Source organism: Heteronotia binoei, chromosome 5 (genome assembly GCF_032191835.1).
Source record: "Heteronotia binoei isolate CCM8104 ecotype False Entrance Well chromosome 5, APGP_CSIRO_Hbin_v1, whole genome shotgun sequence".
NCBI lineage: Eukaryota > Metazoa > Chordata > Lepidosauria > Squamata > Gekkonidae > Heteronotia > Heteronotia binoei.
In genome coordinates, this window is record NC_083227.1 from 136346289 (window position 1) to 136364695 (window position 18407).

The window sequence follows — 18407 nt, forward strand, 5'->3', positions numbered from 1 at the left end:
TAACAGCTAGAAGGATAAGTCTTGAATTTAAAATGGAAATGGAAATGGTAGATAAATGGTGGCACAAGTGTTTAGAAATGTAAAAAGCAATGCTAGCAGAGCTAGAGTGCTGAAGGGATCTTAATTTTCATATAGAAGCAAAATATAAAAGCAGCATAAATTAAGGATAAAGGTTGGTGGAAAAGAGAGCTTTATTTACTACTGCTCTAAACAGCTCATTTCCTCCCTCATTTTGATTTGAAATAACCTAAAATGATGGGGTGGGATTTATTGGGAAAGAGCACAAAGTGCAGCGTAATCTTCTATACCAAAGATTTATTGGCATTACCATAAAAAGCTTAATGTTTCTCTCTCTTTTGATCTCACTTCTGTGAAAGGCATGACAAACAACCCTGAAATGCATTAATATATGAAATATGCAGATTTTGTATATTTATTGTCTTTGACAGTCTCTGTAACGCTCTATTGGCTACAACAAACAATACAGTTTATGTGTTTTTATTCCATCACTCTTATTAAATTCAATGCAAACCATTATTTAAGATTCAGTGCTGCTCACAGGAAATGTTTGCATTCTGAGAAAAAATGAGTTGGATTCAAAGAAATAAGATGTACTTATAAGCATGCCTTTCAAGTTTGTGAAGTGGATATAGTTCAGTGAATGGTCTGAATGTGTAAAAACATACCTTGTATATTGGAAATCTGGATTTATTAGTATTAGTATTAGTATTAGCATTAGTGTTATTAGTATTATTGAGTTTTGGGGTCTTTCTCAGTTTATAAATCTTACTTTTTCTCCTCAGAATAAGCCTCTGAGATATATTACAAAGACATGATGCCCAAGATGACCCCCAGAGGTAATTAATGCTACTTTTAGAGATGGGGTGTGTGTCCTGGTCTTGAAACAGGCTGTGGAACATCCACTAATAAAGAAACCTAACCTTGATGCAGGAGATCACACAGTCTTGAATGTTCCATTCTTGAGTAAAGTGATTAAATGAATGGTGGTTGGACAACTTCATATTTTCTTGGATAAGGGAAATTGTGTAGATCCTTTCCAGCCTGGTTTTAGGCCTGGTTATGGGACTGAACCCTCTCATGGATTGCTGCCTTGATGTGGTGAGAAGGCTTGCACAGTTCAGTGAAGCTGTGGGATACGCCATGCAGGACCACCCAAGATGGACAGGCCGCAGCTGAGAACCCAGACAAAATGTGATCCACTGGAGAAGGAAATGCCAACCCACTTCAGTATCCTTGCCAAGAAAATCCCATGGACAGTAACAAAAGGCTAAAAGATATGGCACTGGAAGATGAGCCCCTCAGGTCAGAAGGTGCCCAATATGCTACTGGGGAAGAGCAGTGTCAAGTCTGCTGTATTGTTGAGTAACCTGTTTTCTAACTCTGGTTCAGAAGCAAGGGATTCTGGGCAGTTCATGCTGAACACCGAATGCTGCTAGCTACCTCTCCTCCCCCCCCCCTCCTCATAGCTATGCCTTTGTTATGTAGCCTGCTTTGAAATGCTGATATGTGAACAAGATTGTGGAGCCTTCTCAGGCCGGGTGTCTGTGGGAGTGTGAAACGCCAAGGCCTTGGCTTGGGAATGAGGGAGTAACATCCTAGTGTGAAAATATACTGCATAGAGTGTCCCGCCCGTAGGAATCCTTTGATCTATACCTTAAATGCTTGGTTAATGTCTATGTACCCCAGTCCTTCAATCTCTATCATGGTCTTCAGTTCTGCTTTCAATAAACTAGCAACTTTGTTTCAACCAAAGACTCGTTATTGAATCCAGCCGACTTGACAAGCAGAGGGCACGTACAAGTAGCCACAGAAAGAGTGAAGTGACTGGGCCAAAGACAAAAGGATGCTCAGCTGTAGATGTGTCTGATGGTGAAAGTAAAGTTCGATTCTGCAAAGAACAATACTGCATTGGAATGCGGAATTATGATCTATGAAACAAGGTAAGCTGCATGTGGTCAAACAAGAGATGGCAAGACTGAACATCGACATCTTGGGACTCAGTGAACTAAAATGGACAGGAATGGGCAAATTTAACTCAGAGGATCACTACATCTATTACTGTGGGGAAGAGTCCCGTAGAAGAAATGGTGTGGCCTTTATAGTTAACAAGAGAGTGAGGAAGGCAGTAATGGGATACAATCTCAAAAATGACAGAATGATCTCGCCCCGTATCCAAGGCAAGCCATTCAGTATCACGGTAATCCAAGTCTATTTCTGTTTCATTAACTATGCTAAAGCATTTGATTGCGTGGATCACAACAAACTGTGATAAGTCCTTAAAGAAATGGGAGTACCAGCCCACTTCACCTGTCTCCTGAGAAACCTGTATAAGGGTCAAGATGCAATTATCAGAACGGGATATGGAACAACTGATTGGTTTAGAATAGGAAAAAGAGTTGGACAAGGATGCATATTGTCACCTGCATATTTAATTTATATGCAGAGTACATCATGCGGAATGCTGGCCAGGAATTAAGATTGCCGGGAAAAACATCAACAACCTCAGATATGCAGATGACACTACTCTAATGGCAGAAAGTGAGGAGGACCTAAAGAACCCCTTGTTGAGGGTGAAAGAGGAGAATGCAAAATTAGGCTTGAAACTCAACATCAAAAAAGCTAAGATCATTGCATCCGGCCCCATCACACCTTGGCAAATAGAAGGGGAAGACATGGAAGTAGTGACAGACTTCACATTTCTGGGATCCAAGATCACTGCAGATGGTGACTGTAGCCATGAAATTAAAAGACATTTGCTCCTTGGGAGGACAACTATGGCAAACCTAGACAGTATAAGAAAACGTAGAGACATCACCCTGCCAACAAAAGTCCGTATAGTCAAAGTGATGGTATTCCCAGTAGTAATGTATGGCTGTGAGAGTTGGAAGGCCGAGAGCAGAAGAATAGATGCTTTAGAGCTGTGGTGCTGGAGAAGACTCTTGAGAGTCCCTTGAACTACAAGATCAAATCAGTCAGTCCTAAGGGAAATCAACCCAGACTGTTCCCTGGAAGGCCAGATGCTGAAGCTGAAGCTCAAATACTTTGGCCACCAAATGAGAAGGGAGCACTCACTGGAGAAGATCCTGATGCTGGGAAAGACAGAAGGCAAAAGAAGAAGGGGACAGCAAAAGATGAGATGGCTGCACAGCGTTACTGATGTAACTAACATAAATCTGAGCAGACTTCGGAGGATGGTGGAAGACAGGAGGGCCTGGTGTGACATTGTCCATGGGTTCGCAAAGAACAAATGAACATATGAAGCTGCCTTATACTGAATCAGACCCTTGGTCCATCAAAGTCAGTATTGTCTACTCAGGCTGGCAGTGGCTCTCCAGGGTCTCAAGCTGAGGTTTTTCACACCTATTTGCCTGGACCCTTTTTTGGAGATCCCAAGTATTGAACCTGGGACCTTCTGCTTCCCAAGCAGATGCTCTATCCACTGAGCCACCATCCCTCCCCAGACTTGACTGTACGACTGAACAATAAAATGGAACTGAAATGGCCTTAGTTAAACTGGTGAACGATCTGCACTGGGAGATGAACAGAGAGAGTATGACTGCAGGGCCGATGCTACCAAGTAGGCCCTCCCCCTAGCTGTGCGCACCACCTGAGGGCAGAGGCAGGCAGGGGTGCCCTCGGATTGGAGCCTGTGCAGAGGAGCCTGCCCTATTGATGAAGGAGCATCTAGACCAGTCTGGACCACTGCTCCTTCCCCCCACCTTCTCCTGGCCTATGCTCATCAGCCTTGCTGCCCTTCCACCATTCCTGGGGGTCCACTCGGGCAACTTTCACACCAGCATCCACCTGCCCTCCCCGCCACAGCTGCACTCCTCACCCCTTCTCTCCCTCCCTCTTTCTCCTGGCTCAGGCACCCCCCTGGATCTTTCTTCTACCTCCTTGAGTTGCCTTTGATCCTCCTGTAGAGCCCTCCAGTAGGGCGGGCTGGGCTGAACTGGGCAGGGTGAGGTGCGCAGTTGAGGCCCGGCACAATTTGGGGCAGAAAGTAAGGTGCCGTTGGGCGTCACTTATCCAAGCAGCCTGTGAAGGCTTCTCTGCCAAGGGCAGCCAGGAGGGTTAGCTGGGTGGGCAGGGCTTGGGTTACAGTGCTTGGCTGGCTTGCTGGTGTGTATGTGTGGGGTGAAGCTCAGCTGGGCAACTGCAAAGCAGAGCCATGCATGGAGGGTACCGCCGGAGACCCATAATGCCACTGTGGGGAGAGGCTGGCAGGCCATTCCAGAGAGGTGGCCTTGCTGAGTAGCCTTCTAGCCAAAGTTTGCCACCTGCACTTCCAGGCTTGGAGAAAGGGGGCAGCTGGCTTATTTCCCCCCATCAAGGGCCTAGATGGGCCAGGAATACCAAGTGGGGCAGCCGCTGAGTTGAGCCCATGCCTGGCACCAAGAGGGCACCTCCTGGGATCCATTGCCAAGCCGGGCACAGGCCCTTGCAGAGTGCTCAGGAAATGTTCCGGCTGCTTGGAGCTTCAGCACCTTTCCTTGGAGCGCTCAAAACTTACTGCGCACTTGGAAAAAAAAGGAGTGAGTGTAGCATTGGCCAGCAGGGCGCTTAGACTGGAGGCAGAGGGCACTTGCCTATGCCATGGAGCAGTGGGTGCTGGTCCTGACCAGTTGGGCCACTTACTATTTGCACCATCACCTCTGTGGTGGGTGGTGGGGTAGTCGGGCAGCGGGGCAGGAAGCCAGGGGCTTGGGGGCTGTCAGTGGAGGCTGGTGGAGTTTGGGGCGGGGGGCTTGCCTAGAGCACCAAAAAGCCTGGCGCTGGCCCTGTATGACTATTGATTTTCTTGAACCTCTCAGAGGCATTTAATACCATCGGTCATGATATCCTTCTGGACCACCTTTCTGGGCTGGGATTGTGGGACATCATTCTCCGATGGGTCTGGTCCTACTTGTAGGAGATGGTGCTGTGGGACTGCTGTTCAGCCTCTTGGTCTTCGGTGTATGTGTTCCACAAGATTCTGTCTTATCCCTTATGCTCTTTAACATCTATGTTTCATGATTCCAGCTGATCCCAGGGAGGTGTAGAAACTATGAACCAATGCTTGGAGGTAGTTTTAGAGTGGATAAGGGTTAATAAACTGAAGCTTAATCCTGACAAGGCAGACCTGCTACTGCTGGACAGAAGGTCTAACCAAGGATTTAAGGTGTCATCCATTTTGTATGGGGTTGCATTTCCCCTTAAAGGAACAGATCCATAGTTTGGGGGTACTCTTGGAACCAGCTTTGACTGGTTAGCCAACTGCGGCTTTCCTGGGCAGAAGATATCTGGCCCACTGTTGTACATGCCCTAGTTACATCTAGAGCAGGCAATGTCCTGTATGCAATGTGCCCATGAAAAGTGTTTGGTACAGAATGCTACAGCCTGGCTGTTGACTGGAATGGGTCATAGGGATCATATCACTCCAGTTTTGCCCCGTCTATGTTGGATCCCAATTTGTTTTTAGGCATAATTCAAGGTGCTGGTGTTGACCTTTAAAGCCCTATATGACTTGGGACAAACATATTTGAAGGACTTCCTACTCCCTTGTAAACCCACCCAACCACTACAGTCATCATCAGAGGCCCTGCTTCAGGTGCCCCTGCTTTCTGAGATTAGGCAAGTGGCAACCTGAGAGAGGGCTTTCTTGATTGTGGCACCCTGGGGAGATTCATCTGTCCCCTCCTGTCCTTCTGTTATCATCTTCTGTCAGCAGGCGAAGGGTTTTTTGTTGTTGTTTCATTTGGCATTCCTTCAGTGATCCTTCCTTCGAGTCCAATGTTTTAATTTTTGTTTTGTATGTATTTTAGTTCTGTTTTAAATTGTTTTAAGGTTGTGTGGTTGGTTTTAATTATTTTAAACTGTAATTTAATTATATATGTTTTATTTGTTGGTTGCCATGGTAGCCCTTGATTGCAGAAAGGCAGGATATAAATTTTGTAAAACAAAAAACTCAGCAAGCATTGAAATCTGATGCTCACAGGTTATACCAATTTAAAAACCTGCTGCCTATTCCTTACTCTTTAGCTACTCAGTTATCAGTTCAATTCATATCTGCAATATTAATCATCCATCTTTTATGGTCATTCTCAGGCTTCGGATTCAGTGGGAGCTCACAGGAGCACAGCTCCTGAACCTTTCTGAGAGTTCCACCTCTTCCTTCTGAGAGTTCCAACTCCTTGTCCATTGAATAGTAGGTGCAGCTGCATAACAATCCCTGAATGAGCTCCATCACCTATTTTTCTACAAAATGACCCCTGGTCATTCTAATGTATAGTAATTACAAGCCATGAGCCAGGTCATGCGTAGTTCACATGTAAGATCAGTCATGAACATTTCCACCTTATGAAACATGAAGCTTAAAATACTACTTTCTCTTACAGAATATGGTAGATGGGTAAATGACCCACCCCTTTCTGTCTGTTGGAAGTGAAGGCACTGTCCTCTGCCTCAGCCTCCAGACTTTGTGGCAAGAGAGAACAGATAGCTAGAAAGACATACTGGCCTTGCTTCATTGGACCTAAAAGCATAAACTAGACCTAAAAGCACAAACTGTTCCGTGCCACCATTTTTCATCGCAGGAACCCCCGATTTGATGCACGGCAACATAAACCTGTTTTTTCAGGTTTTGTTGCCGTGTGTCAAATCGGGGGTTGCCGTGATGAAAAATGGGGGCGCTGAGCTGCTTGTGCGAAATTGCTAGCTTGCTTCGGAGAAAAAAGGGAAGCCTGCCATGGAGCAAGGTTAGTGCAAAATCAGTCCCAGTCTCTATTGTTAAATCTCAAAGGATACCAGAGGTCTGTTTTTTAAATGTAGCAGATTATATTTTGCTGCCTCGCTGAGGCATGCACTTTAAAAGTTTTACCTCAGGGTTTTGCAAATGTCATCCCTCCAGTCATGAAAGGGTTAAGCTGATGTTTCTGTAAGGCTGCTAAAAAGTTTAGCATAAAACCAATTAAGTGTTGAGAAGATTCTTCTTGCCAACAAGTGGGAAGGCTTATTCTTAATGAGATGATTTAAGACTGACTACTGGTTAATCAATATTTAATATATTGGAGATAGTATGGGCTATCCTGCATTTACACAAGGGGTGGAGCAGAGGCGTCACTAGGGTGGGTTGCACCCTGGGGTGTAACTGATTCAAGTCACCCCCCCCATTGGGCATCACCCCTTTTGGAGGGCTGCATCACCCCCTCCGCACACAACCCCGCCCACTTCACATGGCCCCTCCCTCATCCGTAATCCAAGATACCAGTTTTGCAGCATTTAAGTTTTCCCCACTCACCCACACGCTTTTAGCTGAGCCAGCGGCAGCGTGGCCCCGGTTTCAGAATCCCGGCCAGCCCACACACAGCAGCAGCGTTCTAGTCCCAGGGCCAGCCCTTTTCTGTTGGGGGGGACCATGGGTCAGTGCCTGGGGCCAATGAGAATGCTCTGGGGGAGGGCCGATGGCCCCCTTGGCCTCGCCCTAGTGACGCCGCTGGGGTGGAGTCTTTTGGGGGAATCTTCCACTCCTTTGCCCTTGGGGTCACACATCTCACAGACATGAGGATGACAGCAAACTAGAAATTTGAATTAATAGGACTGTTGTTGCTTTTCCTTTCCATGTAATCCTTTCTCTATATTTTCTAGCAAACTGTTTTTAGAAGCTGAACACACATGGGTTTGGATGAATTATTCCACTGCACTTTATTCACTCGCTAAGTATCCAACACTCCATGAATACAATCTAGTCCAGAACATGAACCTTTGATTCTATATAACTCACTGAAGGATTTGTTTCACTTTTCCTGCTCATGAAATGAAAATATCATGTATATTTTACAAATAGTACTGCCTAATGGTTGTTGGAGATGCTGTTAATGCAAGAGCCAAGGCTAAAGAAAAAGTAAAAGAAACTTAGTGCTTTAAAATTCTTGCAGCATATTACACTACTAATGGAAGTGAGTATTTTAGGATGAAGCACTAATATTTAAATGGAATTTCAGTTCCTGGTGCAGTATAGCAGAAATGGTAGTGGAAGATTAAAATCCAGTAAGCATAATGGACAGTGATTGTATAACTAATGGAAAGCTTCTATCTAGATTTTTCATCCCATGATGATGACATTTGTATTTTAATTATATATTACGTTTATATAGTACCATGAGTGGACAGGGTACTCTTCTGACATCCTAAAATATTTCATATCCTGATTATTTTATGATAACTTTAATTTGATGTGACATCTCAAGCAAATCACCCATTGTTTCCTTTTGGGGTGGAGATGGAGGCAAGGGAGGAGATACACAGAGGATGAGAGTTTCAGCAGTGGAGACTTAATTAGCTGCTATTAAAATCAGAGTTCTATTGTGTGCCAGTTGTATGATAGTTATTTGTCAAATTATATTGAGCCTTTCACTGGTACTTCTATTAGCAAAATATTGCTGAAATGAGCAGGGATGCTCAAAAATGTGCCAGTTGGGCTCACTTGCCATTTGCCAGTGGTGACTGGTGATCAGGCAGTCAATTCATCAATGGGCAGTTCAGCTGCTTGCAACCTGTTCATGTGTGTTTGCAGGAACAGGCTACTTGGAGCCATCAGAAGTTGACTCCCAGTCAATGAGGAATCAACTAGGAGCAGGCTTCTGATCTCCTGCTAGGATTTTATTTTATTTTTTATTGCATCTATTTCTACACAGTTCAGGATGGAAAAGCAATGAGCCATTTCTCCAGGCTGGGAGAGGGCAGAAACAGTGCTAATTTCTCTTTCTTCCACTCTGCAATACAGAAATTAAGACCGACTTCGCACTCAGCTTAACCCACTGTCACATTCCTCTTCTCCGCGCAGCGTCCTTCAGATTTCCCACTATCTGCTCCGGAGCTGCAGCAAACATCACGGTTTTTGCGTGGCAAACGGAAACTGCTTAAAAAACAGTTTCCGTTTGCCCCGGGAAAACCACGATGTTTGCTGCAGCTCCGGAGCAGATAGTGGGAAATCTGAAGGACACTGCATGGAGAAGAGGAACATGACAGCGGGGTAAGCTGAGTGTGAAATCGGCCCAAACGTATTGCTTCTGTTCCCTCCCAGCTTGGAGGAAAGGAAAGAGTTGTCTTTTGCAACTTTAGTCTTAGAGTTTGACAACTGTTTCCATTGTTGATGCAATGAGAATGTAAGAACATAAGAAAAACCCTGATGAATCATACCAGCAGTTCAGCATCCTGTTTCACACAGTAGCTAACCAGATCCTCTGGAGGGACAACAACAGGGAGAAGAAGAAGAAAGTATTGGATTTATATCCCACACTATACTCTGAATCTCAGAGTCTCAGAGCAGTCACAATCTCCTTTATCTCCCCTCTCACAACAGACACCCTGTGAGGTAGGTGGGGCTGAGAGAGCTTTCAAGGACAACTCCTACGAGAGCTAAGGCTGATCCAAGGCCATTCCATTGCTTTGTTCTAATATATGGCTGTGAGAGTTGGATGATAAGGAAGGCCAAGCGCAAAAGAATAGATGTTTTTCAAGTTATGGTGCTGGAGAAGACTCTTGAGAGTCCCTTGGACTGCAAGAAGATCAAATCAGTCAGTCCTAAAGGAAATCAACCCTGACTGTTCCTGTGACGGAACCGGCCCGATTCTGCCTTCAGACCCGGTCCCGTCAGCTCCCTACTGAGTCGCCAACTCCTGGAGGGAGCTATTTCTCCTCCTGCCCCTTGGGCTCGCTGCCACCACCTGCTCAGTCTAGGGGTTCAGATTGAGAGGAACAGGACTCCCAATCCCCCTCTCCAGCTATGAGGCCAGGCCTCAAGGTCCTCTGCCACCCTGTACTTGGGTATCACAGAGACCTCAGCACTTCTTTGGGGAACCCCTGGAGGATTGGCACCTTATCCAACTGCATGCCTTCCCCCTTCTCCGGGGCCCCCTTCTTAACGCAGCGTGGTCTAAGGCGGTTGGGGATCTATGTGGTACAGAGATGGACTGCCAGCATTTAAAACAGTAAAAATATTTAATTAAAAGAGAAAAAGGAAAGAAAAGAAGAACAAAACAAAAACAGTTGCATATACAAAGTTAGCACAGCACAGCACCCGCACAGCAAACAGCATGACAAAGAAAAGGTGTTTATAAACGCATCCTATTGTCCCTGGTCTAAACTGGTCCTGTCTTGTGGACGACTTACTTGGTCTGACTACCTGGGGGCCTTTTCCTGCGTAAATAGGCCTCTTCCCTAGGCAGGAGCTCCCAGGCTCACATCCTTCTCCATTGAGCGCTAGCTGAGAACTGACTTCTCTTCCTGCCTAACTCACATGCAGAGAACAAAAGAACTTCCTGCCTCTCTAGGAGACTTTCCCCCTAGAGTTGTTGGCTCTGGAAGGGGGGGGAGTGAGGGGAAGGCTAGGCCAAAGCCTGCTTAGGAGTTTCATGTTTTCTCTCCCAATGAAGCACCAACATTGACTAAAATGGCGTTTCTCCACAGTTCCCTTGAAGGTCAGATGCTGAAGCTGAAGCTCCAATACTTTGGCCACCAAATGAGAAGGGAGCACTCACTGGAGAAGACCCCGATTCTAGAAAAGACAGAAGGCAAAAGAAGAAGGGGATGGAAAAAGATGCAATGGCTGGACTGCTCCGGGCTTTTTTTGAGCAGGAACACATAGGAACACAGTTCTGGCTGGCTTGGCATCAGGGTGTGTGGCCTAATATGCAAATGAGTTCTTGCTGGGCTTTTTCTACAAAAACTCCTATGTGAAACAAAAGTGACACCAGAGGGCATAGCCTGATATGCAAATGAGTTCCTATTGGGCTAAAGCCCTGGACAGCATTACTGATGTAACGAACATGAATTTCAGAGCATGGTGAAAGACAGGAGGGCCTGGTGTGACTTTGTTCATGGGGTCACAAAGAGTTGGACTTGACTGTGCGACTGAACAACAACAACAAATGGTGTTTTGGTTTACTGCAGCTGCAGTGATTTTTGCTATGCTGCTTCTTGTCAATTGAATATTGATAATCTATTAGTCTTACTGTATCATTATGGAAATTTTAAAAACTGACTTCATCTCTTTGATAAATATTGACATGCAGACATTTTAAATAAAATAACATTTTAAAAGAATGAAATAATGTTTCTTTACAATTAATACAGACTCTGCAAGTGATTTAAGGGAACAGGTTGAACTTGATCTAGAATGAATTTTTTAATTATTCATTCAGTGGTTTTTATTCATTTCAACACATATGCTCCATTCCTCTACTTCTAGATGAGTGATACAAATAGTTTTATGGTATAAAGGAAAAACAGAAAGAAGGAGAAGTCAATAGGTGCTATGAAACACAACTCTGACAGACCAACTGTGAAAGAATTTTGCAAAGAGAGTTGTTCTGACAGAGGGTTTTACAGTTTAAATGCAAAACATTTCCTAGGGTCCCTCTTTTTTCCTGTTGCTAACCAGACTTTCTTTTCATGTTATGGTATCTGCCAACACGCAACACACATACCATCATCAACACACACACCATCCATCAGTCATGTACAACAGTCGCAACTGTGAACGTTGATTTTTCCATATGAACAAATCATGCCACTTTGAACATATCAGTCAGTATCTGGAATAAACAAGTGAACTGGAAACTGGCCATAATAGGCATCTAGAAATAGAGAGGAACTGAGAGAAATTACTTATGGGTATTCAAGAACTGTACTTCAACCAACATAAGTATACAACAATGACATGTTGCAATGACCTAGGGGGAGGCTTTTGTCCTCAGGTCAAAGTGAAGGGGAACTCCCAACAACCAAATGGGAGAAGAGGGGGCTGTTGCCCTTGCAAGTGGTCCTACAGTATTCACACCTATCTTTGAGAATGCTTCAGTCACAAGTGGAACAGGTTGTAAGCATCCTTTTGCTTTGTCATGAGTTTTGTCCACCAACTGTCAAGCTTGGCAAGACTTGCAAAAAGCTCTGCTATCATTTCCCATATTGGGCGAATAAAATCATGCTTGCAACCTACCTCTCAGGGCTTTTTTTTTTTTTTTAAGCAGGAATGCACAGTAATGCAGTTCCAGCTGGTTTGGTGTCAAGGGGTATAGCCTAATATGCAAATCAGCTCCTGATGGGCTTTTCCTACAAAAACGCCCTGTGTGAAACAATGGTGATGTCAGGGGGCGTGGCCTAATATGCAAATAAGCTGTTACTGGGGGGGGGGTCTACAACCCCCCCCCCCCGACCCGCTACCTCTAGTTTTATTTGTTCCTAAATATCCAGACTTTGGTATTTCATGGGCAAGATATAGAAGCTGCTATCTATATTTTCTTGGAATAAACAGCTATTCATGCTTCTCCCCTACAGCAATACATTTTTGCCTCATAAACATTCTATAAAGTCTCTGGTCTATGACCTTATTCAAACAAGAATTCTCTATCATTACTTCTTGGGAAGATGTCTCAGCTTGTTGCCACAGTTCCTGTAAAGAATCGTCTTGCCTCGGTTCAGTTAAAAATTGTACAGCAGGAATGTTCCGCATCAAAGTTTCAGATTTCCTCACACTGGGCTCTGTTCTGCTGAGTTGTTACATTCTGTTTCCATAACAACCACTCTAGCTTCTGGCCTAGTAGGCAATTAATAACTAATAATTGCCTAGTAGGCAATTCTAAAGCCTGAATTTGAGGCCTATTCCTGGTCACTACATAACCAATCTAACTTGTGAGGCCAAGGGATTCCCCAGGAGAATAGGCATTTCCAATCTTCCCCATACTCCAATTATCCACCTTTCCTGGAATATTTTGTATTTAATTGGGATTTCTGCAAAGTTCACTTCTAATTCTGGGCCACTGATTCCCTTGATTTTATGTTTTTCCAGGTAGGTAATGTTCTTTCCTTACAACATACCGAGTTATTACTGTGATTTCTAAGTCCTATGTCTCTAGGGTTGCCAATCCCCAGGTGGGGGCAGGGGATCCCCCGGTTTGGAGGCCTTACCCCTGCTTCAGGGTCATCAGAAAGCGGGGGAGGGGAGGGAAATGTCTGCTGGGAACTCTATTATTCCCTATGGAGATTTATTCCCATAGAAAATAATGGAGATTTGATCCGCGGGTATCTGGGGCTCTGGGGGGGGGCTGTTTTTTGAGGTAGAGGCACCAAATTTTTGGTACAGCATTTAGTCCCTCTCCCCAAAATATCCCCCAAGTTTCAAAACAATTGGACCAGGGGGTCCAATTCTATGAGCCCCAAAAGAAGGTACCCCTATCCTTCATTATTTCCTATGGAATGAAGGCATTGAAAAGGTGTGCTGTCCCTTTAAATGTGATGGCCAGAACTCCCTTTGGAGTTCAGTTATGCTTGTCACTGCCTTGATCTTGGCTCCACCCCTAATGTCTCCTGGCTCCACCCACAAAATCTCCTGGCTCCACCCCCAAAGTCCCCAGATAGTTCTTAAATTGGACTTGGCAACCCTATATGTCTCTCCAGTCTAATACTTCACTGTTAATCTTCATCAGCTCCATATATTCCCTGTTTCAATCCTCCTGTACTGTCCATACTTCCAGGGCTGGTGCCTGGGAGTAGGCCAAGTAGGTGGCTGTCTAGGGCACCAACTGGCCTAGGGGTGCCACAAGGCGCCCCTTCTCTACGCACCACACCCACTGCCTTCCTGATGTTGCTAAGGCTTCCCGAGGCTCAGGAAGCTTTGGCAAAGTTGGGGGTGGGCCAAGCTGTGCATTCTTGAAGAAAGAATGCACAGCTCGGCCTGCCCCGTGCCTGGCTCTCTCCAGCTTCAGAGGGAGCCAGGAAGAGGTCTTTCGAGCTCCCTTTGAAGTGGGAGAGGGCCGAGCACAGGGGTGGGCCAAGCACTCATGCTTCGTGCACCCAATGATGCCACTTCCAGTGCTCACTTTGCGCATGCTAATAGACCCCTGAGGGGGTGGGGTTCGGCCTGGGGTGCTAGAACCCCTAGTGTCAGGCCTGCATGCTTCTAAGACTCTTACTGGTCTAGGGTTGCCAACCCCCAGTTGGAGGCAGAAGATCCCCTGGTTTGGAGGCCCCCCTCCCGCTTCAGGTTACTAGAAAGTGGTTGGGGGAGGGAAATGTCTGCGGGGTACTCCATTACACCCCATGGAGACTGGTTCTCATAGGATATAATGGAGAATCAATCTGTTGGTATCTGGGGCTCGGGGGGGGCTGTTTTTTGAGATAGAGCCATGAAACTTTCAGCATGGCATCTGATGCTTCTCCTGAACCTTCTCCCCCAAGTTTCAAAAAGATTGAACAAGGGGGTCCAATTCTATGAATCCCAAAAGAAGGAACCCCTATCCTTCATTATTTCCAAATGGTGGGAAAACATTTAAAAGGTGTGTGGTTCTTTTAAACATGATAGTCAGGACTCCATTTGGAGTTCAATCATGCTTGTCACAACCCTGCTCCTGGCTCCACCCCCAAAGTCTCTTGGCTCCACCCCCAAAGTCCCCAGATGTTTTGAGTCAGACCTGGCAACCCTACTGGTCTCTCTGATTTGGCTTCTTCAGGTTCAGGGCTTGGATGAAGTTCAGTACCTGTTTCAGACCTTTTAACTGTATTAACAGTCTTGGATGAGATTTGTTTTTTTTCTTTTTCTAATTTTGGGCAACTGTATCTGAGATGTCCCTCTTTATGGAAATGATAACAAACCAGCCCTCTTTTCCACCTTGGCTATGGAGTTTTCCGCATTGCAGGGTTGGATTTTGTTGGCTCAGTTTTCTCTGAGAAGCCCCAAATGTTGTTTATGATGGGTTGAAAAAGAGATCCTCCCACATCCCTTCTATTTCATCTAATAAAATTATGGTTTCGTCTACAGTTTCTATTTTTTTATCTCTTTATTACTATCTTAACTGTGGGGGAACTCTTTCAGACCTATGAATTGCTTTAGTTTTTCAAATGTTTTTACTTTGCTCCCCTTAACCCATCTGGTTAAGACTCAGTGACAACACAGCTGTGTGTACATTTCCATTTTCTTTTAATTTCTCTAAAAACTTTCCTGCTTTGTTTGGCTGTGAGTCCATATATAACTCTCACTTTTTCTTTGAAAATAAAAATAATTAACTGTTTCCTTGTCTCTCACTTCTGAATAAATTTCACTCAGTCCTCCACAAAAGTGTGGGTGCAAATTAATGATCCTGTGTTCATCTTGAACCCCAAAGTCTTTACACGCTCATTCAAAGCTGCAAAAAAAAAAAATATGTGTATACATCATCCCCTTTTTGATATTGAGGAAACTTCTAATGTTCCCCCATGATGGTAATTCTGCCCTCAGCTGCATTTCCTTCATCTTCATCACATACGCTTATTTTATTTTTAAAATTTTATTTCTTTGATGTATATCCTACCCTCCCTCCAAAGTGGGCTCAGGGCAGTTTACAAGGTCACATATGTGACAGAAAGACAGAATGTAAGAATTCAGATAATTTTTAAACATTTATAATTTAAAATTTTACTTAAAATACCAGAGTAAAAGTTGACTCAATAGTAACACTCAAGTGGAAACTTTCTGGGTGGTGTTGTGGGGTGTCAAGCTACTAACCATGAGGCCAGGGGTGTCAGCTGGGGAGGCCATGAAATGGGATTTGGGCACTCACTACCTCAGCTAAAAGCCCAGTAGAACAGCTCCATTTCACAGGTCCTGCAGAATTGCATCAGATCCCGCAAGGCCCTGATCTCAGATGGGGGTATGCTCCACCAGGTTGGGACCAGGGCTGAAAAAGCCCTGGCCATAATTGAGGCAGACATCCTTGTTCCACCAGGTTGGTGCCAGGGACAACCAGAAGGTGTTGATCAGTTGAGCACAAAGTCCTGTGGACAGATACAGGAATAAATGGTCCCTAAAGTATTCAAGTCCCTAGATACATAGGGCTTTAAAAGTCAGCACTAGAACCTTGAACTGGATCCAGTACTCTATAGGTAATCAGTGCATTTGGCGGAGCACCAGCTGAACATGAGTCCACACAGGTGTCACTATCAGCCCACATGTTACCATGTTCTGCACCAGCTGCAGTTTTTAGGTTGAGTTTAGGGACAGCCCTATGTAGAATGAGTTACAATAATCAAGCCTGGAAGTAACCATTGCATGGATCACTGTAGCAAGGTCCTGGGAAGTGAGATACATAACTAGTTGCTTGACCAGCTGAAGATAGTAAAATGCTAATTTAGCAGCAGTGGTAACCTAGATCTCCATAGAAAGAGAGGGATCCAAAATAACCCCATGACATTGATGCCAAAAACACCTCATCAAGGGTTGGAAGCCAATTCCCAGTCCCAAATCCCCATGACCAAGGTATAGGACCTCCATCTTTGTTGGGTTGAATTTCAGTCAGCTCTGAACTAATCTGCCATGACCTGTAAAGCCCTGGCTAACACTTCTGGGGCAGAGTCCATCTGTCTGTCCATCAACAGATAGAGCTGGGTATTATCAGCATACTGATGACAGCCCAGCCCATACCAACCATACCTTGACTTCCAGAAAGCTTTTGATAAAGTTCCTCTTCAAAAGCTCCTTAGTACGCTCGAGAGTCATGGAGTAAAAGGACAGGTCCTCTTGTGGATCAAAAACTGGCTAATTAATAGGAAGCAGAGAATGAGTACAAATGGACAGTCTTCGCAGTGGAGAACGGTAAGCAGTGGGGTGCCGCAGGGCTCAGTACTGTGTCCCATGCTCTTTAACTTGTTCATTAATGATTTTGAGTTGGGAGTAAGCAGTGAAGTGGCCAAGTTTGCAGATGATACTAAATTGTTCAGGGTGGTGAGAACCAGAGAGGATTGTGAGGCACTCCAAAGGGATCTGTTGAGGCTGAGTGAGTGGGCGTCAACGTGGCAGTTGAGGTTAAATGTGGCCAAGTGCAAAGTAATGCACCTTGGGGCCAAGAATCCCTGGGGTCGTGGTAGATAACTCACTGAAAATGTCAAGACAGTCTGCGGTTGCAATAAAAAAAAGGCCAATGCCATGCTGGGAATTATTAGGAAGGGAATTGAAAACAAATCAGCCAGTATCATAATGCCCTTGTATAAATCGATGATGCGGTCTCATTTGGAATACTGTGTACAGTTCTGGTCACTGCACCTCCAAAAGGATATTATAGCATTGAAAAAAGTCCAGAAAAGGGCAACTAGAATGATTAAAGGTTTGGAACACTTTCCTTATGAAGAAAGGTTAAAACGCTTGGGGCTTTTTAGCTTGGAGAGACGTCGACTGCGGGGTGACATGATAGAGGTTTACAAGATTATGCATGGAATGGAGAAAGCAGAGAAAGAAAGACTTTTCTCCGTTTCTCACAATACAAGAACTCGTGGGCATTCAATGAAATTGCTGAGCAGTCAGGTTAAAATGGATAAAAGGAAGTACTTCTTCACCCAAAGGGTGATTAACATGTGGAATTCACTGCCACAGGAAGTGGTGACAGCTACAAGAACAGCCAGCTTCAAGAGGGGATTGGATAAAAATATGGAGCAGAGGTCCATCAGTGGCTAATAGCCACAGTATATATATCTATAATTTTTTTTTTTGGCCACTGTGTGTCACAGAGTGTTGGACTGGATGGGCCATTGGCCTGATCCAACATGGCTTCTCTTATGTTCTTATATTCTTAACTGTGTGAGGGAGCACATATATATGTGAAACGAATGTATTGGCTGATGTATTAGTGCCATAATAAACTACCTATTCTATTTTATGTTAAACAGTATTGAGGAGAGGACCGCCCCCTGCAGCACACCACATTCAAATGAGTGCTGCTTGTTCAACTGCTCCCCAAGCACCACCCTCTGTCCCCGGTCATAAAGGAGGGAGGAAAGCCATCACAAGGCAGGCCCCCATATCCAGTGCCGGCCCTCTCACTAGGCAAATTAGGCATTTGCTTAGCACACCGGGCTGGGGAAGGAGCCAAATTAGGCCCTCCCAGGCTGGTGCCATAGGCAAATGTCCAAACTTTGGCGCCCTCCCTGCCAGCTCTCTGATTACTCTGATCATCAGAGAGCAAACAGGGAGGGCGCCCAGCCAGCACACAGTCACTGTAATGTTCTCTGAGCGTCCTCTGCCCAAAAGCGGAGGATGCTCACAGAACATCAGGCAGCAAGTGGGGAAGGGCACCCAGCCAGTGCTCTGAGGCATCAAGCATGTTTGGGGCACCCCATACCCTAAGGCTCGCCCTGCCCATATCCCAGCATTGGTGAGGCAGTGGGTCAGAAGATCATAATTGACTGTGTCAAATGCTGCTGTCAGATCAAGAAGCAACAGCAGTTACTTCAATCCAGATGTCTCTGGAGGTCATCTGTGATGGCAATAGAGCCGGCGCATGGGAGTAGGTGAGGTAGGCAGCCGCTTAGGGGAGGTGCACGGGAGGCGACCATCGGCTCCTACGCCCCCCCCCCCCCATCAGCCTTCCTGTGCTGCAGGA